Genomic DNA, 24282 nt, shown 5'->3' with positions numbered 1-24282 from the left:
CGCACATCTACGTACGTTCCACATCTTTGACGTCGGCACATCGTAACGCCGGCGGCGACTCAACCTGTTCGAGAGAGCGTCATACGTCATCGGGCCGGCGCGCGAAGGCACAAAATTATTCCAGCATTATACGATAAATCATAGTAAACCGGTAATTAAGACAGTCATAACCAGAACATAGAATAAAAAGAGTTTATATATTTTTTTTCACATTAAATATCCATTTCGGCGTTGCTCTGCCCAAAAGATGATCGATAAAGGCTTTGTATTATTTTAACATGAATCAGTTTCCTGTGTTCTTTTTCGGTGATTGATTGCGGTGCGATGCATTAAATACTGTTTATGTCAAGTCTTTACACGTTTGTTTAAAATATAAGCATCGTTTATATCAATATAGGTTTTTACGAGGTTATAGACTTATGATTAAATTATGTATCAAGTTCGATGTACAATTCTGGACATAGGCCACATTTATACGAGAGTAGGAAGCCAAACCCTCAATGCAGTTGTACAGCAGACTGAAGAGTTGTACCCAATATTATCGTATGTTATTATTAAAGGGACCGCCGCGCGACGGCTTATAGAGGGAAATGGGCTGACAACGCCTCTTTTCCAATACCAGACCAGTACTGATAATTCCCGGGCAATATCCTTATGCTACTTCACAGAAAAGGATCTTTTAAAATCGGTTTAGAAAAAAAGTATCCTTGACTATCCATTACTTGGCGGTATCTGCCTGCGATAGTCCCACCAATATCGAATTAACCTTTTTGTCGGTTCACCTATTTGTGTTTTTAATTGACATTAAATAAATAATCTTATTGGTAAATTAGCACAAGCAAGCCAGGCAGATTACGTTAGTATTGCTATTATAATGTTCTAACGAAATTCTTACTTTATTAATAGAATCCGTTACTTGCCTATAACATTACAAAATTCAAAGGGAAACTTAGTGGAAGAGTGCGTTTCCACTTAACGGAGTGGAGCGGAGACGTGTAGGAATATACCAAATGAAATTATTGACGGATGATGAGTTAATTTTATTACAAAATTACTCAATAAACTTAATACAGTTTATTTCCATTATTGCACGTCTTTGCTCCGCTCCTATTCATCGGTAACTCGCCTTTGACTTATTTCAGTGAGCTGCTCCGCATGCTCTAGCACTTTTCCAACGTATAAATGAATATGTAGATTTCTAAACACTTCACTAGAAATACGTACACTTAAAGTACCAAATAGTAAATATTGTTATTAGAAAAAAATATATAACCTCTTTCTATTCTATAAGTGCCCCGACCACGAGTATTTCTCAAATAGGAGTCTTTGATAGTCGAGGGAATAGAACCCACGGCGATGGACTCAGATAGCAGGGTCACTGCCCACTGCGCCAATCGACTGTCAATATATTATAGCCTGTGCATCCCCTGTTTCCACTTCCAGCGGCGATCATTTTCCAACAAACGAAGATGCTTGCTTGTATTAAATAGCACGGAGAAGAAAGAAAAGAGAATAAGCTTCGCAACAACAACAGTCAGAAACCCAAGGCACTAAATCAAAGCTAATCGCTCAACGGAAGCCTCAATCATTTCTAGTGGCTCCGTATTACACATATTGATTACCTTTCCAAAGGTAATTTACCCTAATAGCCACAACAGTTTAATAGTACATAGAAAGTTTGTTGTTAGCTTCACGTAGCATGCAGCTGTATTAATCATGATCATCATTCTCTGTCCATCATTTCCCACTACTGGGGACAGACCTCCTCTCTCGTTGTATAAATCAATCTCCTTTCTAAAACTTCACCCCACCACCACTGCTCCAATATGGGAAGGTGGGCTCTTCTAATAATGGGGTAACTACTTAATATTAAACGTAAGCTTATAGAAAAGTCCTATAATGGTATAAAGGACTACGTAATCGATAAAAAGCTTTGGTGTGAATTATTGCTCTAACCAGGTTGCTCTTCCAATAATTTTAAATGACAATGTGAGATGGTGATAACACAAAAAAAACACCTAGCTAAGTTTGTTGTGGGCTTCTTCTTAGACCAGGGCGCGTTTGGAACCCTTGTAGCTTTAGTTTTAAGTTTACGAATGTTGTTATCGCCATCATCTCAATACCGTGTAATTCTCATGTACGCATCAAAAGTGTATAAAGATATAGATATTTTTGTCTTTGACTTTGACTTTTGAATACAATGGTACTTAAACGATGGTATATGTAGCGATCATCAACGTAAAATTTTAGTTTAAAACCGTTCAGCAGGAAAACGCAAAATTAATTAAGGTTTCTTATATTTATAGCAATAATGAATTTAATCTTAAGTAATTAGCATGCATAGGACAAGAAAAATACTTCACATTCACTCTCTTGCGCATTCAAATTTTGATAGATACCTAGTACCTACCTACGAATCGTAAAACAAGGGAATAAAAAAACTGTACAAGTCTAATCCGGCAGCCTACTTTAGCTATCGGTAAACGATCAGAGCCGAGTTTACTCACAAAACAGCGAGTATCGTAAACTAAGAAGTAAATTGAACACTAAACTGGGACATCCTTTATGCGCAAATATCACACCAAAGACATTTTGTTTCCAAAGTTTGTCTTATAATCAGTGGGCTTATAGTAACGTATTAATTCAATGCTTATAATATACAGTAGATCTTACTGCCACTCACTTTTGTTTGGACGATCTTTGTCTTAGATTGCATACGTTGTAATTTTAACCAATCTGTCGCGCAAATATCACACCAGAGACATTTTGTTTCATAAGTTTGTCTTATAGTCAGTGAACTTATAGTAAGGTATTTATTAATTCAATGCTTATAATATACAGTAGTTCTTACCGGCACTCACTTTTGTTTGGACGATCTTTGTCCTAGATTGCATACGTTGGAATTTTAACCATTGTGTCTGGTTAATCAAAGTTTTTAAATGTATTATTTGTCTAGTAATTCCCATGCTCGAATACAGATACCGAGATCCAGGTTTTGGAGTTTTCTGTTAACGAAGTCTTAGCACTAATCCAGAGTTAAACACAAAAAAATAGATATCTTGTTGTGTGTAGTTTTTTACAGCTTCTACCTTAAGACTGCACGGTACGGTGGTTATACAATCTATAATAGAATAGGGATCAGACGGTTTAAATAGTCAAATACTTTGTACTTCATATATATCTGCTAAGGTAAGTACTTATAATGTGTTTTATCTATACTAGGTTTAATTACACTTCAACTGAATTTTGCTCCCATTCCAATGTTAGGTTTTGAAAAACACTGCATATCTACTTCAACGATATGTCATATTTCATAATACCGCGACTTTTTGTCATATTATAATATGACATCGTCTAGAGCAAACAAACGCACCTTGTTACTATTTTCATTAAGAATGTTGTAAGGCAACTTTTTGTCGAGTTACCCGCAACACGTCTCTTGTTTGAACTTAAACTAAGCTGATACGTCTTCTAAGTAGACAACTTCCAAGGCCTTTCGGCGCTGAATAAATTAGATTTTGAAACGGCTAAGTCAATAAAAGTTTTAAACAAAAGGATCATAAAATGGTCCAACAACGGTAGCAAGCACCAGCGCTCAATGATTTACGATAGGCTTGGGACAATAGCTTCCAAACTTTTTAAATAAACAAGCTGAGAATAGTCTGAAGCAATATTATTATTAAGTTTAAATAGAGTAGGCAAAATATCAAATACAACCGTACAAGTTACGACAATAGGGGATCCATATGACATAACAATTACCGAATTTATGGGTCTGCAAAAACTACAAACTTCCGATAGACTGACATTAATTTGACAAAGTTTAGCAGGAACGACTCAACCCTCTCAAGGCTACTTTTGAGTTATTATATTTGGGACATTCTATTTCACAAAAAGATGTGTTTCAATTCAAGTCACAAAATAAATAGTTTCCTTTTTAGCTGAATGAAATCCTTGTTTATTATAGCTTATGAGACCATTTTAATAAGTAATTTACGCTAAACTACTTTCATTGTCGCAATCATTAGATTACCGAGTCCTTTGCTGGATTATTATTATTTTGCTGGATTATATTTATTTATTTACATATAATTTGAAAACAATAAAATTCAAAAAATTCAAAATTTGAAATAAATAAATTGAATTTTTTGAATTTTATTGTTTTAATTTTAGTGTTTTGGAATATTTTGACAACCAACTGGCGCAGTGGGCAGCGATCCTGCTTTCTGAGTCCAAGGCCGTTGGTTCGATTCCCACATCTGGAAAAAGTTTGAGTGATGAACATGAATGTTTTTCAGTGTCTGGGTGTTTTTCTGTATATTATAAGTATTTGTGTGTATTATATTCATAAAGATATTCATCAGCTATCTTAGTACGCATAACACAAGCTACGCTTATTTTGGGGCTAGATAGCGATGTGTGTATTGTCGTAGTATATTTATTTATTTATTATTTATTAATATTACTGTTAAATATTTAAAACGTTGTAGTATTTATTCACCAATAAAGATCCCAGAGAGAGAGAGAGAGACTATCATGAAATTTAAAACTCGATTGTTAATTCACCATACGTGATTAAATATTTTTTTCTGTTATTAATAATTATTCAACCGTTAGTTAGAAAGAAAGAAAGAAAGAAAGAAAGAAACATTTATTTTATACATTGCGCCACACATTACAATATTCACAACACCACATATGTTATGTGTGGCACAACCTAGAAAAAAGGTGCCAGCTCAGCATTGTGCTGCATGCGCCAGTTGGAGCATACAGCGCTGATTTTCAGTTGGCACCTTGTACCAGGTAACACCACGGAAATACGTAGCCATCCACTGACCACATTTTAAGCTTAGTTTAAAAAAAAAAACTAACTAAATAAATCCACAACAATAATAATAATAAATTAAAGTAACATTATATAAACTTGAAAATAAAAACGTACATATATCATTAACTTATTAAGATACACTGTGTAATATAATAGTAATAAAATTATTAAGTGGTAAAGTAAAGTATAGTAAAGTATACAGACTGTCTCTAGAGAAAATATGACTCCGCCACATGTTCTTGGAATTCCACCTGTTTGCCCAATAAATATTGTTTAATTTGGTTCTTAAATCCAAACTTACTTTTAAAGTTCTTGATTGGCGGAGGAATATTATTCCAACACTTCGTGGCGGAGTACGTGAACGAGCCCCTAAACGCAGCAGTACGATGAAGTGGGATGCGAAGCTTGTTTCGACTGCTTCGAAGCTTCCTGTCATCGTCACTAACCCAATTCAGTTTATTTATTAAATACAAAGGCTTACCTTGCTTTATTACGCCATAGAGAAGACCTGCAAGATGCAACTTCCTTCTAGAACCCATTTTTAACAAGTGATGATTGTTTAAGAAAGGAGTTACATGGGTTCTAGGAGGTATGTCGAAACAAAACCTCGCACATGCATTCTGCACTCTCTGGATGAGACGCTTCGTACGGCACAGCAATCGAGGACCGAACACAACATCCGCGTAGTTTAGTTTAGACAGCACCAAAGCCTCTACACTAAAAATCTACCTTAAAATCATATTTAATACATCAACAATATTTTTTAAGTTAGTTCCAGTAGAAGTAGTAGTTTTAATTGAACGGCCGTTTTGCCAAGCAATTTAGCGTTCCGGTACGATGCCGTGTAGAAGCCAATTAGTTATGTCAATGTACTTTTAATATATTTAACAAGGGCTGGATATTTTTTGCACATTAATAACTAAGTCATTCAACGTAGACTTGCTACCATACCAGCTACATTCTTGGCAATTTTTCACACGGGCTTATTTTATAAAATAGCGGATATAAAGAAATGCTATTTTAATATTAACAATGTGAAATTATAGTATGCTATTTATAATAGTTTTGCTGTTTTAAAATGGTATCCTTTTAAGAATTTGCAGTAATAACCAGAAGTAAGATTAAGAAATAGTTAATTAATTAAGTAGGTATTTAAATTTCCGCAATATATTTTATTATGTTCTTAGTTTTTAACAAATTTATTTTTAGCTGTTTACTGTTTACTGTTTACTTGTGAGTAGTGTGATGACCTGTATGAGTAGCAGTTAACTTTAACTTACTTCTTAATTAACTAAACGGTGATAGCCCAGTGGGTAGGACTTAGACTTTGGGGGGGGGGCTTAACTCCTTCTCATGGTGGATGGAGACCCGTGCCCTGTATTGCGTAGCTATGATGAAGATACCCCCTACTGAGTACAGCAGTAATAATAATATGTATTATATGATAAGTAGTGGACTTTGACCAGAGATGCATAAACCAGCAAGAGGGCATACTGTGGAAAAATCCTTCTTCTATTTATTGGTACTAAAAATTTGCTGAGTCTCCAGTCCCTAACTAGTTTGTGAGTATCCAGCCTATAGAAAGCTAAGCTACAGAAAAATTCTGAATACTTTCCGCCAAGCAATAAATAAGCTCAATGCCATTATTATACTCAATTAAATTTGCTCGAAGTAGCCCGCAGCGTGGTAGCTAAATAACTGCATCTAGAAAAAAACACTAGACCATTTACGATCATCTTTGTCGGCAACATGACAGCTTCGTAATTTTTTAATCTTTATTTAAAGAGCTTTGTCGTCAATGCGACTATGCCGCTCTGTTAAAGCCACTAAATTATATTTAGCTACATTATATATATCGATTAAATTTTTTGGTATTTGGATGATAATATGTTTCCTAAAACTATATTTATACCGCCAATAGATTGGTATATACAATTTGTATTAAAAATTGAACGTCTCCTGGACTCATTCCGAACACATTCCATCAAAATATGAAATACGTCACCACCACACCACATTCTGTGCAGTTGGTTGTTGAAGCGTTACCCATTAAATAGGCAAATTTTTTTAAAGGAATTTGTCCAGATCGAAGTCGTAACAAAACTACAGTGTCCCTCATAATCATTGAAGTGTCTTGAATCCAAGGAGTCATCAAAGGCTCAGCTTGTATGGTAGCTTCGTAATTATTGCATCTAGCACAATAATCGTCCACTCTTTACAAGCCTATGGGAGCGAGTATTAGAAACAATACTGCATATAGGTACAGGACGTCACGAAGCTCGCTACTGGAACATAAACCTCGCATCGTATGTGGACGCGAGTAGAATGCATGGCTTGTTCTGGTCTGTTGGACGCATGTGTAATGTGCCGACAAGCAAAAAACCGATTAAAAACAAACCCTTCCTCGGGAGTTTTATTTTTGTAGGTTTTTTGTTGCGTTTTCGGCAGCGCCATCTTTCATGTGCCGCAGTCACGTGTGTATTAATTAACAGTGCTTAGTAAGTTATTACAGTCTTTGGTCTTCAGTATCAGGAACTACTCGTAAGAATTCTTCTAGTCTCTACTGAGACTTGTAACATCATTTATCATATATTGACTAACAGTAATTTCAAGATTGTGTATTAATTTAGAAATTATTATTTCAAACGCTTATTTACGCTTAACCACAATTGTCAATTTATTTTATTTTAGACAGGCACTAACTACTGTGTAAGGGATATTAAAATTTTCGCCATGTGAATGCTTTTTGCACAGAGTAAAGATTTCAATGATTTTATTCTGACGATCTACGGTTCTGCTCCCTAAAGCTACAATAGGTTGGCCCGGGGGCTTATTTTAAATAATTCAGATTAAAAGTACCTACAATAATGAGATCTGAAACATCAGTAAATATTAAGATATTATAAGATAATACTGGTTTACACACTTTTTTGAACACCAGAAAAAATGGAATTACCGAGATAAGAACATGATAAGGCCGATATATCCAAAAATAATTTTCGGGGTTGTCGGCTAGGTATCGCCAATGTTATTAAATTCTACTTAGGTATTTCTATTGTACTCATAACTTCAACTTAATTTTTTTTATATTTACACAATAATTTTCTTGAACGTCCAATATCTCAGGCAAACACAACAGCAGTGAGTTTTCATTTAACTGCTAAGTCCTTAATTGCAACGTCTTAAAACTAAGACGACAAAGGCCCCGTAATGCAAAACAAGTATGAAATTACAATACGGCCTTTGAAACAAGCCAGGCTACTGTCCCTGCGCTCATTATTATGGAACAGAAGCTAGAATTACCATTGTCTCGCTGTCAAAACTCAACGGATAAGAAAAAAGTGCGTTACAATGTCGCAATAAATTTAGGGACATTTTACAACGTCCCCAAATATTTTACCATTTTAACGTTTATAACATTTATAACCCCCGGTAGCTGTGTGACTTTTGTCTTTAGATTTTGGCCGGCCATGGTCTTTATGACCCATTTCGCTTTATGCTTTCGCGATGCGAGCTATTTACGTTTCTTTGTTGTATCTTAAATAAGATGTAATGTTCGAAGAAACGGGTCATTAGAACGGAACGGCTTTCTCTTTTTTGGGATACGTACGACGGTTTTTATGGACAATTGTTTGAGTTAGATGTTGACGCGGTAAAAAGCTGTGACGATGTGCATTTTTTTGTTCCACTATACGTTAGGTAACGGGCTAAACTGTAACTGATATAGCAGTAACACGTAACCCATGTCCTTAAGCATTTTCTACGGGTACCGGAAATTCACTTTACGGCACATCTTTGTCGGTAGGGCGGTTACTAGCCACGACTGAAGCCTCTACAACCGACAAGAAAATTTTCAGAAATTAGAAATTCCCAAATTGTATGTCCCGGGGATCGTACTCTGGACCTCCAAACTTAAAACCACAACAAATTAAACGGATCGTGAATTTAACGCGTTCATACTTCATTGGCGCTTGTGTTTGTAGAGGTCGTGATCATGTGATGAACACTGATCAGATTAATTGATTAAAGGAAGGATATTAATTGAATTAAAACAAACACATTGTCTACTTTGAAGCGGTGATAGCCTAGTGGAAAAGGCTTCGGCTTTCCTTTAGTTGAGACCGAATTCGAGCCCCGGTACGCACCACTGACTTTTCGGAGCTACTCGTATGTGCGTTTTAATGTAGGCAATTTAAATATCACTTGCTTTATACGGTGAAGGAAAACTGCCTGCCTGAGATAGCTTAGCCATAATGTTCTCAACGGCGTGTGAAGTCCACCAATCCTCATTTAGCCAGTGTGGAGTCTATAGCTTAAACCTTTCTCATTCTGAGACCCTTGCCCGTTAATGCGTTGGTGATGATTATATTATCAAAATTAAGCTTAATTTGCTATACTCCGCGAAAAACAGGAGAATCTGTGTGGTGTAATTTATAATTTTTTCAATCCTTATACTCCACACCAAACAGATCCTCGGCAATACACCCTCTACGCACGTTTCGCTCCGAAACCGGAGCATCATCAGGAGAAGTTGACTTTACAATGAATAATTGTTATTCACCACACAGATTCTCCTGTTTTTCGCGGAGTATAGCAAATTAAGCTTAATTTTGATAATATATCATGGATTTCCGCAAAGTATCGCCTGCTTCTATACAATATTGGTGATGATTGTCTACTTTTAATGCTTTACTAAACACAATAGATAGTTGTTAGTTAAGTAGGTAAAGATTCCTTTGAATTTGTAGAAATTTTTAATTTACTGAGAATGTCGTACGGTACGCAGGTGAATGTTAGACTGATATAAATATATTCATAGAGTTTTTTCTTTCTTTGTAGAAATAGAAATCCAAATTCAAATTAAAAATTTCTTTTTTCATGTAGGCCTGTCACAGCCACTTATGAAGCGTTCATACATATATGTTTACATAATTGTAAGGGGATGGTGATAAATTCGTTCGCCAACTTAAACCTAAAGCTACGAGGGTTCCAAATGCGCCCTGGTCTAAGAAGACAACAAACTTAGCCGAATAATTTTTTTTTGACTTCACTATCTCACAGTAAATTTATATTAAGCTATGAAGCTAGAGCAATTCACACCTTGTGTTGTGTGTTTTATCGTTTAAGTAATATTATAATAGGATTTTTCTCTTTTTTTTTTTGAGAAATCTATTTCAATGGTTTGTTTGCTTAGAAATAAAATAGTATTAGGTATCTTCCCTAAGGTAAGGGGTTAGATTAAAAATAACATATTTTAATAGATTTCTGGGCAAAAGTAGGTATATTCAAAACCAAATTTTTCTAAGAAACAGGTAATAACTTTTTTTTAAGAAATATATGTTTTAAATATTCGTGAAGCTAGTAAATAATATAACATTAGGGTAGTACGTAAGTATAATACGGACCTACTTACTTATGTAAGTACATAATGTTTAAATCTTATATTACTTGGAGGTGTGTAATTATTTTATATATATAACGGACGCTAAACCACGATAAAGCATGATGGAAAGGGAAGTATGAAAACTCTCAGAAATCTTGCTCCCCGGATTATAGATATACTGACAAGTGACAAAATTTACTTCTCCACCTGCCAAAGTACGGCGACAGGGGAAAAGGATAAGTTTACTACCGTGAGGCAATACACTTGGTCGTATTATATCCCCCAACCAGATCATTCTTAATAAGATTCTTGAAAACTCTCTTGATTAATTTTTTACCCTTAGCTACTGCATATATTTTATAGAACCGTGCGCCAGTGCTCAAAGACAGGATAAACCTGTGGGAGGGGATAAACATTTTATCGTTCCCCGTGGAAAAATATATCCTACTGTGATGTGGGGTTATAATAATAAAGTAACACAAGTTTCTTGAATACATTTTAATCCTAGATACGGACTTATATACAAAAAGAAGAAGGGTCTGATTTACTATTTATGTAGGTATATAAATATTTTGAATAAAACTTAAAGGTAATTATTGTGTTAATTAAAACTAAGTATTATAAATATTACTTAAATAACTAAATACCAGTTGCTTCAACAGTGAAGGAAAACATCGTGAGGAAACCTGCCTGCCTGAGAGTTCTACATAATGTTCTCAAATGTGTGTGGAGTCCACCAATCTGCACTGGGCCAGCGTGGTGGACTACGAGCTTAACCCCTTATCATTGTGGGAGGAGTCCAGTGCCCTGTTGTGGGCCAGTAATGGGTTGATATAATAATGATTATTATAAATATTTATAAATATTTCGTCATTTTTATTAATTTTTTGTACGTACATGTGATCGCCCGTTCTCCGTAATATTTCCTGAGTCGCCTCGTACGACAAGGCAAGGGCAGGGACGGTGATAACTATTCTGACCTGCCGTTACCACACGGGACGCATATAATATAATTAATAAAAAAACATACTAGCTACGACACATAGTAATGCAGTCGTCCACCAATCCATACTGGGCCAGCGTGGTGGACTACGGCCTTAACCCCTTCTCATTGTGTGAGGAGACCCGTAATCTGTAGTGTTCTGGTAATGGGTTGACACGATGATGACGATGAAGATGATACTACGAACATACACACATCGCCATCTAGCCCCAAAGTAAGCGTGGATCCTTTTATGGGTACTAAGATGACTGATGAATACGTTTATGAATAATATACATAAATACTTAGTATATATATATATATAAACAACCAGACACTGAAAATTACACACCACTGTAATTACAAAACACTGAAATATTCATGCTCATCATGCAAACGATTTCTAGTAGTGGATAATAAATGAATGAATGAATGAATGAATGAATACACTTTTATTGTACACCAAAGAAAAAAAAAAGTAGTTACAAAGATATAAATACATATAAAGAGAGTACAATTTGGTGGCCTTATCGCTACATAGTGATTTCTTCCAGGCAACCAATGGCGTAAAAGGAAAAAAACATAGAAAAGAGGTAGGTGGAAAAGAGGTAAATGCATATAAACGATGACTAATGATATTCATCAGCTTATGAAAAATATACATTAATACATATAAAATACAGATAAACACATAGGCACTGAAAAATATTCATGTTCAATGTTCGTTATACAACTTTTCTAGTTGTGGGAATCGAAAGCACAATCGTTCGTCGCCAATATCATAGTAAGTTTAGTATTATTGACCGAAGGTTTCTATCGTTGGAAATGCTACTTTTTCGGTACTATCCGTGTAACAATAGATTAGCTGTTTCGTTTCATTGCACAGTATCAATACTGTTTGGCCCGCCGCCCGTCTCTCAAATCGTCCGTGATCCGTGACTGTGTTAGTCACAGTGAAATGACAGTAAATATTTTACTTTCTTTTAGATACCTACTGACTTTTTTAAGACCTTCTTCTTGTACCTCTCCGACTAGCGAAGGTTTTTTTTTTTAATAAATATACTACGACAATACACACATCGCTATCTAGTCCCAAAGTAATCGTAGCTTGTGTTATGGGTACTTAGATAAGTGATGAATAATATTTATGAATAATATACATAAATACTTATAATATATAGATAAACACCCAGACACTGAAAAACATTCACGCAAATAGTGTCTAGTTGTGGGAATCCAACCCACGGCCTTGGACTCAGAAAGCAGGGTCGCTGCCCACTGCGCCAATCGGCCGTCAAGAAAATCGGTTGGCAGTGAGATTCGTAAATTCTTGTCTATTTTTTGCGAGGCGAAATAATTCTGCTGCAATCGCGATTCCAGTCCGCTCTCTGATGTTACGAAGCTAGGACTTTTTTCTGCAACCAACGCCTCTTCTTCCTGCAACTTTTCCCATCCTAATAAGTTGAAGGAGCTCATATCTCTCGTACGTTCCCCAGATATGCAACTTTTCTGATCTTGCTGGTGTGCAAAAGTCACGCCGTTGGTTGACGAGTCGCAGAACTTCTTCATTGGTTACTTTGCGAGTCCAACTAACTAATTTTGACGACCAACCTGGCGCAACTGGCAATTTGGGATTTTATAATTTCTGAATTTTGTGTAATCTGGTCTGGTGGGAGGCTTTGGCCGTAGCCAGTTACCAACCTACCGACAAAGACGTGCCGCTAAGCGATGTATTGTTCCGGTACGATGTCAAGTAGAAACCGTTTAGTGGTCTGACTACAATACTTCCTAATTCCTAATAATTTTAGATTGTATCATCACTTACCAGGTGAGATTGCAGTCAAGGGCTAACTTGCGGGGAAATAAAAAAAATGTGTGAGCCGCGACGGGACGCCTGGCAGATATGAAACGTTGAAACTGTTTTATACAAGTTATATGCATAAAAGAAGAGATAACGGCAGGTACAGGTGTTAGATAAGAATACTTAGGCCTCCCACCAAAACAGAACAGACAAAATTCTGAAATTATAAATTTCCAAATTGCACTAGCCGGTGATCGACGCGGGACCACCTACTTTAAACCACAGTGGCTAAAAAAGCCTTTTTACAGCCTTGTAACATAATCCATTCATATAACAAATTTACCAAGCTTTATGGAAATAGAAGCAACATCATCATAAATCATTGACATACCCGCATTTAAAGAAGCGTTTATGTGAAAGGTCATCACAATTACTTAATGAAAGTACAAAACGTGTGATATTAAGAGCGAGTGAAAGCATATTAGAGACACAATCTACCTACTGGTGCGTGTCCGATTTAGGCCCACTTAGAGTAAAAACATAGTACCGACTTTTTGTCGCAAGACTGTGAGACCACAGAAAAAAAATTTATGTTTTATTTATTTTCTATCTTAAAACTAATAACTAAACTAACAAAACTGTACACTTTGGTTATATTTTTTTTAGGTGACCCTTCCCGCATGGGAGCGCCATATAAGTTTTCTAACCTCTTTGCTGTCAATATGATACTGAGAAGGCCTATGCCCAGCAGAAGAATTATTTATATATATGTATACTAGCTGTTGCCCACGACTTTGTCTGCGTTTAATTTTGTTTTTTCATGTGGCATTAAATTTAGTTGCAGTTCTAAAAAAAATTAAAGTATTCAGTATCGCTAAGCCTTAAATGAGGGATTTACTGCTGTCCGCTTAGGAGTTCTGTTTTCTTTCTCCAACCCATAGTGTTTAAGTTTGGGAAAAATTAAATACATTATTCTAACCTCTACAGCACAAAAATAATTATTTAAATCGTTTCTAATTTGTCGGAGTTATGGTGTAAAATATCAAAGCCCCTTCCCATTCCCAAAGGAACCGAGCTTAATGTCGGGATAAAAAGTATCCTATATTACTTCTAACACTTCCAAGAATATGTGTACAAAGTTTAATGAGGATCGGTTAGTAGTTTATGCGTGAAAGCGTAACAAACAAACTTACATTGGTATCTATAATATTAGTAGGTACAGGGATATAATATACTAAATTTCATGTTATCACTTGTCTAAATTGTTAAAACAAATTAAACGAATATACGAATATCATTTGAACAGAACTGTAACTTCGCAGGAAATTTATTTTGACAAGGGTTTTATTAGATTGAGTTTTATATTAGACGTCTTAAATTGCAGCATAGAATTGAAGTGATCCAAATTATCATCATCATCATCATATCCACCCATTACCTCCACAGGTCTCCTTCCACAATGAGAAGGGGTAAAGGCCGTGGTCCACCACGCTGGCCAAGTGCGGACTGGTGGACTCCATACACCTTTCAGAACATTATGTTTTCCTTCACCGTTGAAGCAAGTGATATTTTAAATTACTTAAAACGCACATTACTTAGATTCGAACTCGCCCCCTCCGAAAGTGAAGTCGAGCTCCTACCCACTGGGCTATCACCGCTTCTTTGATGTGATCCTATAAGAGAATAGAGAGTATATTTAAAATGTTATAATCAGGGCCCAGAAGCAACCACTGTCATTTCAATCGTTCTATCAAGTATTTTCCAGTACATATTTTTTTCATACTTTTCGGTACACTATGAGACAATTTTAACAACTTTTTGTCGTAGAATTCGTCGCTAGTGAGCTCTTGCGGCATAAATGGTGATAATTTTCAAAACCGCGAAGTGAAAGCATGAGCAATTTGCACACTAAACGCGAAGAGATGGCTGATGACATGTGATTTTGTATTTGGAGTAATTGCTCTATGGAATTTATCAAACCATTACGCGTTACTCTCGCATTTGAATACTTATCACAAGCAATAAAACAAGAACATAAAATAATGGACCTATCAACTGGATGAAAATGTATCTAAGTACTAGCTGTTGTCCACGGATTTTTCTGTATTTGTTTCGGTTTTATAACAGTTTAGCGAGAGACTATTGTTTTCCTAGGTTAATAAAATGACGTCATCAGAATGCCATCTACCTATATGTAAAATTTCATCTAGATTAGTTTAGCCGCTAAAGCCATCCCATTTAAGCCTTCTGCATTTTTTTTAGTACTATAAGTTGTGTTACTCGTCATGTAAACTCATCATCATCATCATATAATAATTTAAAATGACATTGTGAGATGGTGGTAACAAAAAAAAAACACCCGGCTAAGTTTGTTGTGGGCTTCTTCTTAGACCAGGACGCGTTTGGAACCCTCGTAGCTTTAGTTTTAAGTTTACGAATGTGGTTATCGCCATCATCTCACTACAGTAATTCTTATGTACGCATCAAAAGTGCCACCTATGGGCCTACTTGAATAAAGATATTTTTGACTTTGACTTTGACTTTGACTTTATAAACCCATTACCGGATCTCCCCCCACAGTGGGATGGGGTTAAGGCCATAGTACACCATGCCGGACCAGTGTGGATTAGTGGACTCCACACACCTTTGAGAACATTATGAAAAACTCTCAGGCATGGTGGTAACCTCACGATGTTTTTCTTCATCGTTGGAGCAAGTGATATTTTAATTGCTTAAATAAAATCCACCTTGTTTTATATTAATTATTATCTGGAAAGTTTGTAACACCATTCAAAATCAGAAAAAAACCAAAACCAGACCTTATTACAGGCACTTATGAAGCATTCAAACATTTAACATGTTACACTAATGTTAGTGATGGTGATAACTGCATTCGTTAACTTAAAACTAAAGCTAGGAGGGTTCCAAAGGCGCCCTGGTGAAAGAAGAGCCAGCAACAAACTTAGCCGGGTTTTTTTTTTGTTATCACCATCTCACCAGCTCAGTTAATGTTGAGCTATGAAGTTTTTTTAGATTTTTTATCATACATGTAATCCTTAATAATATTATAGGATTTTTCTATAAGCTTACGTTTCATATAAACTTTTAAAAAACCATAGGCCATGGGCATTTGAGCATTAGCATTTCTTCACTTTATTATCTGGAACTTAAAACCTAAGCAGATTCCAAACATCCAACCAATGACTTTGAGCCACAAAGTTTTTTCCTTGAGGTCTCAAGATCCTAATACCCTTTCCATTCAACATTAAGTTCTGGGTATCCTAAACTTTTGATGTGCAGCTTAGCTGACACCTATGGAAACTATACTCTTCGTACGCCTTCTGGAGTTTTATAACATGTTCACTTTATGGGCGCTATGTAAACTCACCTGGAAGTAAATGATGATGCAGATAAGATGGTAGCGGGCTTACCAGTTAGAAGTGAGGCTGACAAGTTAAACCGATACTCGGTTACTAGAAAGAAGTGTAAATGTAGCCTAAGGTGATATTGTGGTTTAGAAGCATCCTGTATCCTTACGATTCTCATCAAGGCCCTCAGTCAATCTTACTTATCAATAGATCAACCATGCAGTTTCAATAAAGCAGCATCCAATCGCGGAATTTCTGTCGTTTTGTTTTACCGAAACGCTAAATTGCTAAGAAAATGAGCAAGCTTCAAAAGTGGGTCTTAAAGCAAAATAATATTTATGAAATAATAGGTATTAAGTATGTATAAATAAAGAGCAAATTCAAGTCAGACCTGAATTCTTAAACCTGACATCCTGTCTACTTAGCATTGAATAAATTATTTTTATAAAACCAAACAGGAAGCCCTGGTAATAATACCTACAAATATAATTATTTATGATAATGTTTAGATAGCGATTGATATTTAAGAATCGCCAAAAATATCTTTAGCACTCACTCCATCAGATAAAATATTTTTTGGTCAAGCGCAATCCTTAACTAAAATAAACTAATGGGTAATTTACTAAAACTTACTGACAACCACCGTGGCGCAGCGGCGAGCACTGTGGTTGGTTTTTATGAGCAAGGTCGCGGGTTCGATACCCGGCAGGTGCAAATTGAAATTATAATTTCTGAATTTTCTCTGGTCTGTTCTGGAGGGTGAATTCCATTCAGGTGGGTAGGTTACCAATCTACTGGCAAAGACGTGCGAATGTGTAGATACCGATTAGGGATATAGGTTAATTGTAACTGCTAAACCTTCTCACAGGTTAGCCCGTTACTACCTTAGACTACATAATTACTTACATGTGAAATAAAAAATAAAAATCTACGAATATCAAACAACATCAACATTTTAATCCCGACGTATCGAACTGCTGTCGCGTATTCTACTTTTAATTTATGTATCTATAATATTACCATAGATATCCAATATCCTTGTACATTGCATAATAGCTCTATATGCCTACGTGTACTACTCACGTAATCTGTATCTACTTCCCTGTCAATGCTATAAATGAGAATGTTGCTGCGTGAAATAAGGGTCAATCTACAAATTCATTTTTGCATTTCTAAGTTGGTTTATCGGGATAAAAAGATTCATTATTCTGACTATCCTTGACCAATAAGACATTACATAAATGAATATAAATTGTCAATAAAACCTATTAAAACATTTTAGCGCGAGAAGATTTTTTTTTAATTTTTTTGTAGTAATAAATGACGGACCAAGCACGGACCCACTTGATGGTAAGTTGAAAACCAGTGCGTATACACAGAGCAACACTTCACAGGGCATGCAAGGAGCCTGTCCTGCAAACTGACGCCCTCTGTCCTTCAATTTGAGGCGTAGGTGTTAAGCCTCATAAGCCTGTAATTGCACCGGAAACCGCACCCTTGAGAACGTAACACAGCATTGACATGGCGATAGTACTTCCCCGGACGATCTCTGTCACAAAATTCAAAAATTCAAAAGTCATTTATTTCAAGTAGGCCTAATATAAGCACTTATGAAACGTCTAGTCTGTCTGTTTGTAGTGACTCTACCAGCGGTCCGGAAGGCAGATTCTACCGAGAAGAAGCCATCAAGAAACTCAGCAGTTGCTCTTTTCCAACATCAAAAATTTACATTTTACATTTTAACATTAATTTTTCTATCTTATGAGAGATGAAAGCGGAGCCGGATGCTTCCAAGCAACCTTGTCATTAAGAAATTCATCAATTGTATAGTAACCTCACTGTAATAAATGTGTTTTAACACATTCTTTAAATTCATGCATTGGTAGGTCCAAAATTACCTTGGGAAAACCACAAAAAGCTCTTCAACTACTGAGATTTACCATCATCATGTCAACCAATGGATGTCCACTGTCACATAGGTCTTTGGTATTCATTTACAAATACCACCTTCTTGTACCGCTTGGCTTTGGCCGGCGAATCGTTGGATGTCATATGTCCACCTTGTTACCAAATCTGCATTTACCGGTGCGAGGTCGCCATTCCAGCCCCTTGGGACCCCCAACGTCGTTCGATTCTACGATCTATGTGCTCCGCCCATTGCCTCTTTTAGCCATTTTAGTGTAGTGTTAATACCATAGAAATTGCGCCCTAGAACTCTCCCACGAGAATCATACATTTGATCGATAAACCGACGCGACGGCCGATTGGCGCAGGTTGCAGCAACCCTGCTTTCTGAGCCCAGGGCCGTGGGTTCGATTTCCGCAACTGGAAAATGTTTTTGTGATGAGCATGAATGTTTGTCAGTGTCTGCACCCATAACACAAGCTACGCTTACTTTGGGGCTAGATGGCGGTGCGTTATTGTCGTAGTATATTTATTTATTTATAAAAAGTAGCGTATACAATGAACGAAAATAACATTTGTTACTATCCTGTCTACCGATTATCACTATTCATATGATGTGAAACAGACACACTTTTTAGTTTATAATATTAGTAGACATTATCAATTAGAAGTAGCATGACCTCGATGGATTGGCCAGGTCGTTATACTTTTTACGAGCTATGCCTATAAATATGTGTGAACTCAACTGATATAACATGGATATTTATTGATTCTAAATTAAAAGTCCAAATTACGTAATTATCATATAATATACAATGATTGATATGGTTAAAGTTATTCTACAATTTATTTGTGCGACGTTTGGTGGGAACGCAACAAAGGTAGCAAACTGTTTTATCTACACTCGGAAGACATAAGTAAGTAAGTAACATGTAATATTTATTTTCAGAAATAAATAGCTTTACTTCCACTGCATATAATTGGGTAATAAGGATGATGTACCCGCTTTCACTCTACATTAACTTCATACTCGGATGATTATTGGTTTTTAAAACTCAATCATCAGTAAATAAAGGAACTAGTGAAAATCAATACAAGGTATAATGAGGGCATAACGTATGACAGCTTTAAATGAAGGTATAATGTATAATAGTCCTAAATTCATTAATCTTTGGATATTTCACCTACTTGAAAATAGATCATAAATTTATAAAAATTCATTTTAAAACGAAACTTATAAGTTTTTAAGAGAGTTCTGTTGTCCAACGCCTAAGGGGTGAAGGAGGTATAAGTGGTAAACTATGTGTGTATATGTGTCATTTGATTGTATAGTCATCAATTTCCTTATGTTTGCATTACGTAATCACCTTCGTTTTACAGCTACACGCCTCCAAAGAGCACTGCAATCGTGTGTTAAAAAAAATATGTATAGCACTACCCGTTTGTGTATAATAAGTTGATAATAAACTATGAAACAATCGACGGGCATGTTAAAGAAAGGAGACCGTTTAAGTTTTGAATTACAAGTGTACCACTATAACAAGCTCCAACGTTTTAAGTTTTTGGTTGTATACCAAGTATCGATTTACACTAAACTCTTTCATACTCAGAACTACATTTTTTTTTTTCAACAAGTCGAAACTTGTATCTGAAATTTGGTAACAGATTCGGCGGTGGTTTTAACTTGTAAATACAATTTATTGTTGGTTTGAAATGCAGTGAATTGTTAATGGATTCTGCAACCGCCTGTTTAGCTGCTACCTTGACTAACTGCGGTAAATAAGCTACTGGGTAGGTTATTTATGCCCCAAAAAGTGTGTGAACTTACGTACACGCGTTAGGACTTTACTTCTTTGGCGTAACAAGATATAAATCTTTTCAAAATATTTTTCTTTCGCCTTATTCTACGTTTGCAGAAAAAGCGACACTAACAATAGAACTTATTTAAATAGAACTATTTAATACATTGAAAGTTTTATATTATCATTCTAGTTAAATAAAGTTTATCTGAATATCACAAAAAAGTTTAAATTTCTACATAATTAAATTTGAAATAAGAATAGACTCATTATCGGATTTTTGTACAATTCAATAAATTAAATCATCGGAATGAGCCCGCAGACTTTGACAATTGAAAGTGTACACTGTCAAACCTTATTGCTAACTTCAGGGTGTCGGTTTTTTGTGACGGTGTGCGCGCGCATCTTAAAAATTTACTCTCATAATTTGTCCCTAACGCGCCATAAGAAGAATAACTTCAATAAGTTTCCCCACTAGTTTGAAATACGTTATGCAAGAGAGTCGCTAGGAGTCGCTAGACTCAAGCTTTGAAAGCTTTCCAGTAGTACCTAGGTTCAACAGTGGACGTCGATTGGTTGAAATGATAATGATGATTGCGGCATAGTTCGCCGAAATGTGTGCGAGCTTTTAAGACACAAAGGTAGTTAAAGTTCGTAGGTATGTGTGCGAAAAGCAAATTGCATATTAACAGTTTACATCCTGCTAACGTTCATCCCGTGATGTCATAAACGGAAAGCTCAGCCGTTCCAAATAACAACAATAACACAGTTTAGCAATGCTACAGTAGTACAGCTGAAATACTATAAAAGAGCAAACCCAAAAGTGTTGCTGGAATTTAGACATGTGGGTAGTAAGAGGGTTGTGAAGAATCAAGCGTATTTGAGGTCTTTTTAAGAAGCGAGAAGTCTAGTTTTAATTGATTTTAGTTTGATATATTTTCAATCCGTTTTCTATCCGATCAGATGAGATTACATTACAGACTACCCCCTACTTACCTATTAGTTAATTTCTAGTCTCAATGGCGACAATAATGATGTGAGTTTAGCTATATTTATTAGATTTTGACAGCTTAAACCATACAATAAAAAAAAATTGTGGTAGAAGCCAACTGTTTGTAATAACTGGCGGACAAATCTGATGACCTACCTGATAAATGGAAAACCATCGCCTATAAACAGAGGAACATCTCAATAGGCATGCAATGAACGCGTCCTGCAACGTGCCACTCTGTGTCGATCAACTTGAGGCTTAACATCTAAGCCTCATCTGCCTGTCACTACACCCTTTAAACCGGAAAACAGAATTATAACCATGATGCTGGCAGGAATAAGCTTACCGTTAGTACTTCCCCAAACTGTACTGTTCTGCTAATATTTCCAGCCAATTATGGGGTAGCAGTTATAAAAGCTATCTGCTTTCAAGTTGCCCCACTGTACAACATCTAAACCGTGATATTATTATAACGGTAGCGATATACACGTGTTAACTATGTACAATATCCTATCCAATTGCACAGCGCGGCCATAAATCATGACATAACATCATTGTCAGTCACAGCACGGGGTCTGTTGTGTGTATTGTGACGTAGGCCAATCTAGTGTCGGGCATGTTGTAAAGTTACTAGCGGTGTAAAAACAAAAAAGTGGTTTTTCTTTTATTGTTATTTAACTTGAAACATTCGTATGAGATATGACTTTCTAAAATTAAATTTTAAAATAAATACAACTTTTGACTTAATTTGATTAAAGTCACATAATATATTATTTTGTTTTAACCAAAATTTTATTGGACTCTCTGGAAATATAACCCGATACCACCTATGGCACAAGGTACTCACCACTGCACTGCATAGAGATGTTCGAAAGACAAAACTAACATGGCTGTTACTAAGGACAAAAATAAGTGATTGTAGAATACACATTTCGGAGTACAGATTAGTCAACAAGTTCAAAAGCGTGTAAATTCTTGATAAGAAAAGTGTGAAGGATTTAAGGATATTTTTTTTAAATTCCTTCAATATCTATTATTAGTTATAGAGTTTTTAACAAAAAACTAAATGATATCTTTTTTTCATCTTAATTTGTTACTAACACTTGCAATTTTTTATACATGGGTAGGTTTACTTTTAATACATTCTTCTAAACGTCATTTCGAAACAAATGAGCCAGTGTTCATATTTTTAGGAGCTTAATCAAGAATTAAGACGTTTATAAACTTGTTGGCAAGCCTACTAGGATGTGGACAACTAAATATATTTTATAATATCACAAATATATTTTATAATTTTATATTATAGAATATAGTTACAAAATAATAAAATCATTGCATGTGATGTGTCCTTTATAAGACATATTACAATATCACAGACTGATATCTATTTCATTCAAGTTAAACTATGAATCAGCGGCTTTTCAAGAAGCACCTAACTGATTTTACGATCGGACTACGACATAAACTTGGAATCACTTTTGAGAACTATCTATATGAAAGAGACAGTGCGCGGTTTGCCTGTCTGTACATTCCATTAGTTTTTTTCCTTGTCCATGGCTAAACGAAATAGTTCTTTTATTTTGTTTCCAACTTGAAATAATGGTTACGAAATATCGGTCGGGGAGTTCACAGTTCGTCCTTCGCTTTCATACTCTCATTTCTCTTATATATATTATAAGTGGGACGATATAGTTAAAGAATGATAAAGATGATGATGCAAATACCATAACATTAAAAAATTTATACGTTTTTTTTTTCCAAAATGATTCTCCTGATCTAGCTTATAAAAATTTGTCATTAGTTCAAACGGAAATCGAAATCAGAACTTCTTGCTTCCACACGAGCCCTTAACATAGTCGTTTTCTAAAAGAACATACGAAGGATCTCTGCATAGGTACTACACGAACGATTATGTACGTATTTCAGGAACGAGTAGGTACGTACCTAATTAGTTCATTGTTTGTATGAATTTTGAATAGAGACTAGTGAAATATTGTATTGATATAGAATCATAGACAAAGCGTTTCCCAGATTGACATCTATCAACTATTCCGCTTCCAATGAGAACGGTACCTATCTACGTAAATTTTGTGAAGATCGGTTTAGCGGTTAAGCGGTATATAAGTAACCAATAATTCCGAGACGGTTCCCAGTTGCATTTTCGGGATAAAAAGTATGATAATGTATATCTCACGGATTTTCGGAAGCAATATCTTCCAATTTTTGGCAAGGTCAGTTCAGCCGTACTAAAGTTACAAGCAAACAGGTAGGTGCTATCTTTCATATTATATCAAATTTGAGTCTACTAAAACTGAGTCATATAATTAAATCGTTTATTAAGATTTCAACGTCTAATTCTATTTATACCTAGTCATTATTACTTTAAGCAACACTAATGATAAAAATAACAATTAAATTTGCATATTTATAATTAAATACCGTAAATCAGAATCTTTCTTAGAAACATTATAAAGATTTCACACAAATCTGGCTATCAAGAGTACAATGTACTGCAATGATATTTAAAAGGTCTATTGCTGACAGACGGGATAAAGAGACATAGGCTATAATAGTCAATTTAATCTAAAGCTACCGCCTAAGAGAGCGATTTGCAATCAGTCCATTGAAGTGGAGATTTAATATAATTAAGACAAATTAGTAGAAATTACGTTATTTGTCACTATTATAAGCGTAATTGGTGTTAAATCTTATTTTACATTAAAAAGATGTGAAAATAGTTTATATTATAAGGTAGGTTAGAAAAAACTGTGTAGTTACTAATACTACGATTATCTGGATAAGTATAATATAGAAAAACGTGCTTCACCTTGAAATGCATCATCACTTAGTTTCATTTGTGATTGCAGCCTAGTCCAATGTATACGTTGCTTCGGTCTACTACGTTATCATCAGATAAGTTAATGGTTACAATCAAGTTTAAGTAATGGTCATGATTTAAACTGAGCTGGAGGGCATACCTACCGTGCTCTCTACAATAGTTATATTTAATATTTTATTTTTATTTTTATTGGTAAAGAAAGCTTACAGCTACTAACAAAAGGTAGAAGAACAAATGAAGAAGTTTCATAAATATGATATGAAAATGTACTTCTAAAGTTCATCACCCATCCAGTTACCAATTCAGGTAAAAGATGTTGCTTAATCAGCGCAATCAACGGTTTTACACTGTACCACCACTCTCGTTCAGAAATTTTGTAAATAAAA

Source organism: Pararge aegeria, chromosome 15 (genome assembly GCF_905163445.1).
Source record: "Pararge aegeria chromosome 15, ilParAegt1.1, whole genome shotgun sequence".
Classification (NCBI taxonomy): domain Eukaryota; kingdom Metazoa; phylum Arthropoda; class Insecta; order Lepidoptera; family Nymphalidae; genus Pararge; species Pararge aegeria.
The sequence above is the reverse complement of the archived record's forward strand: the minus strand, read 5'-3'. Positions refer to the sequence as shown.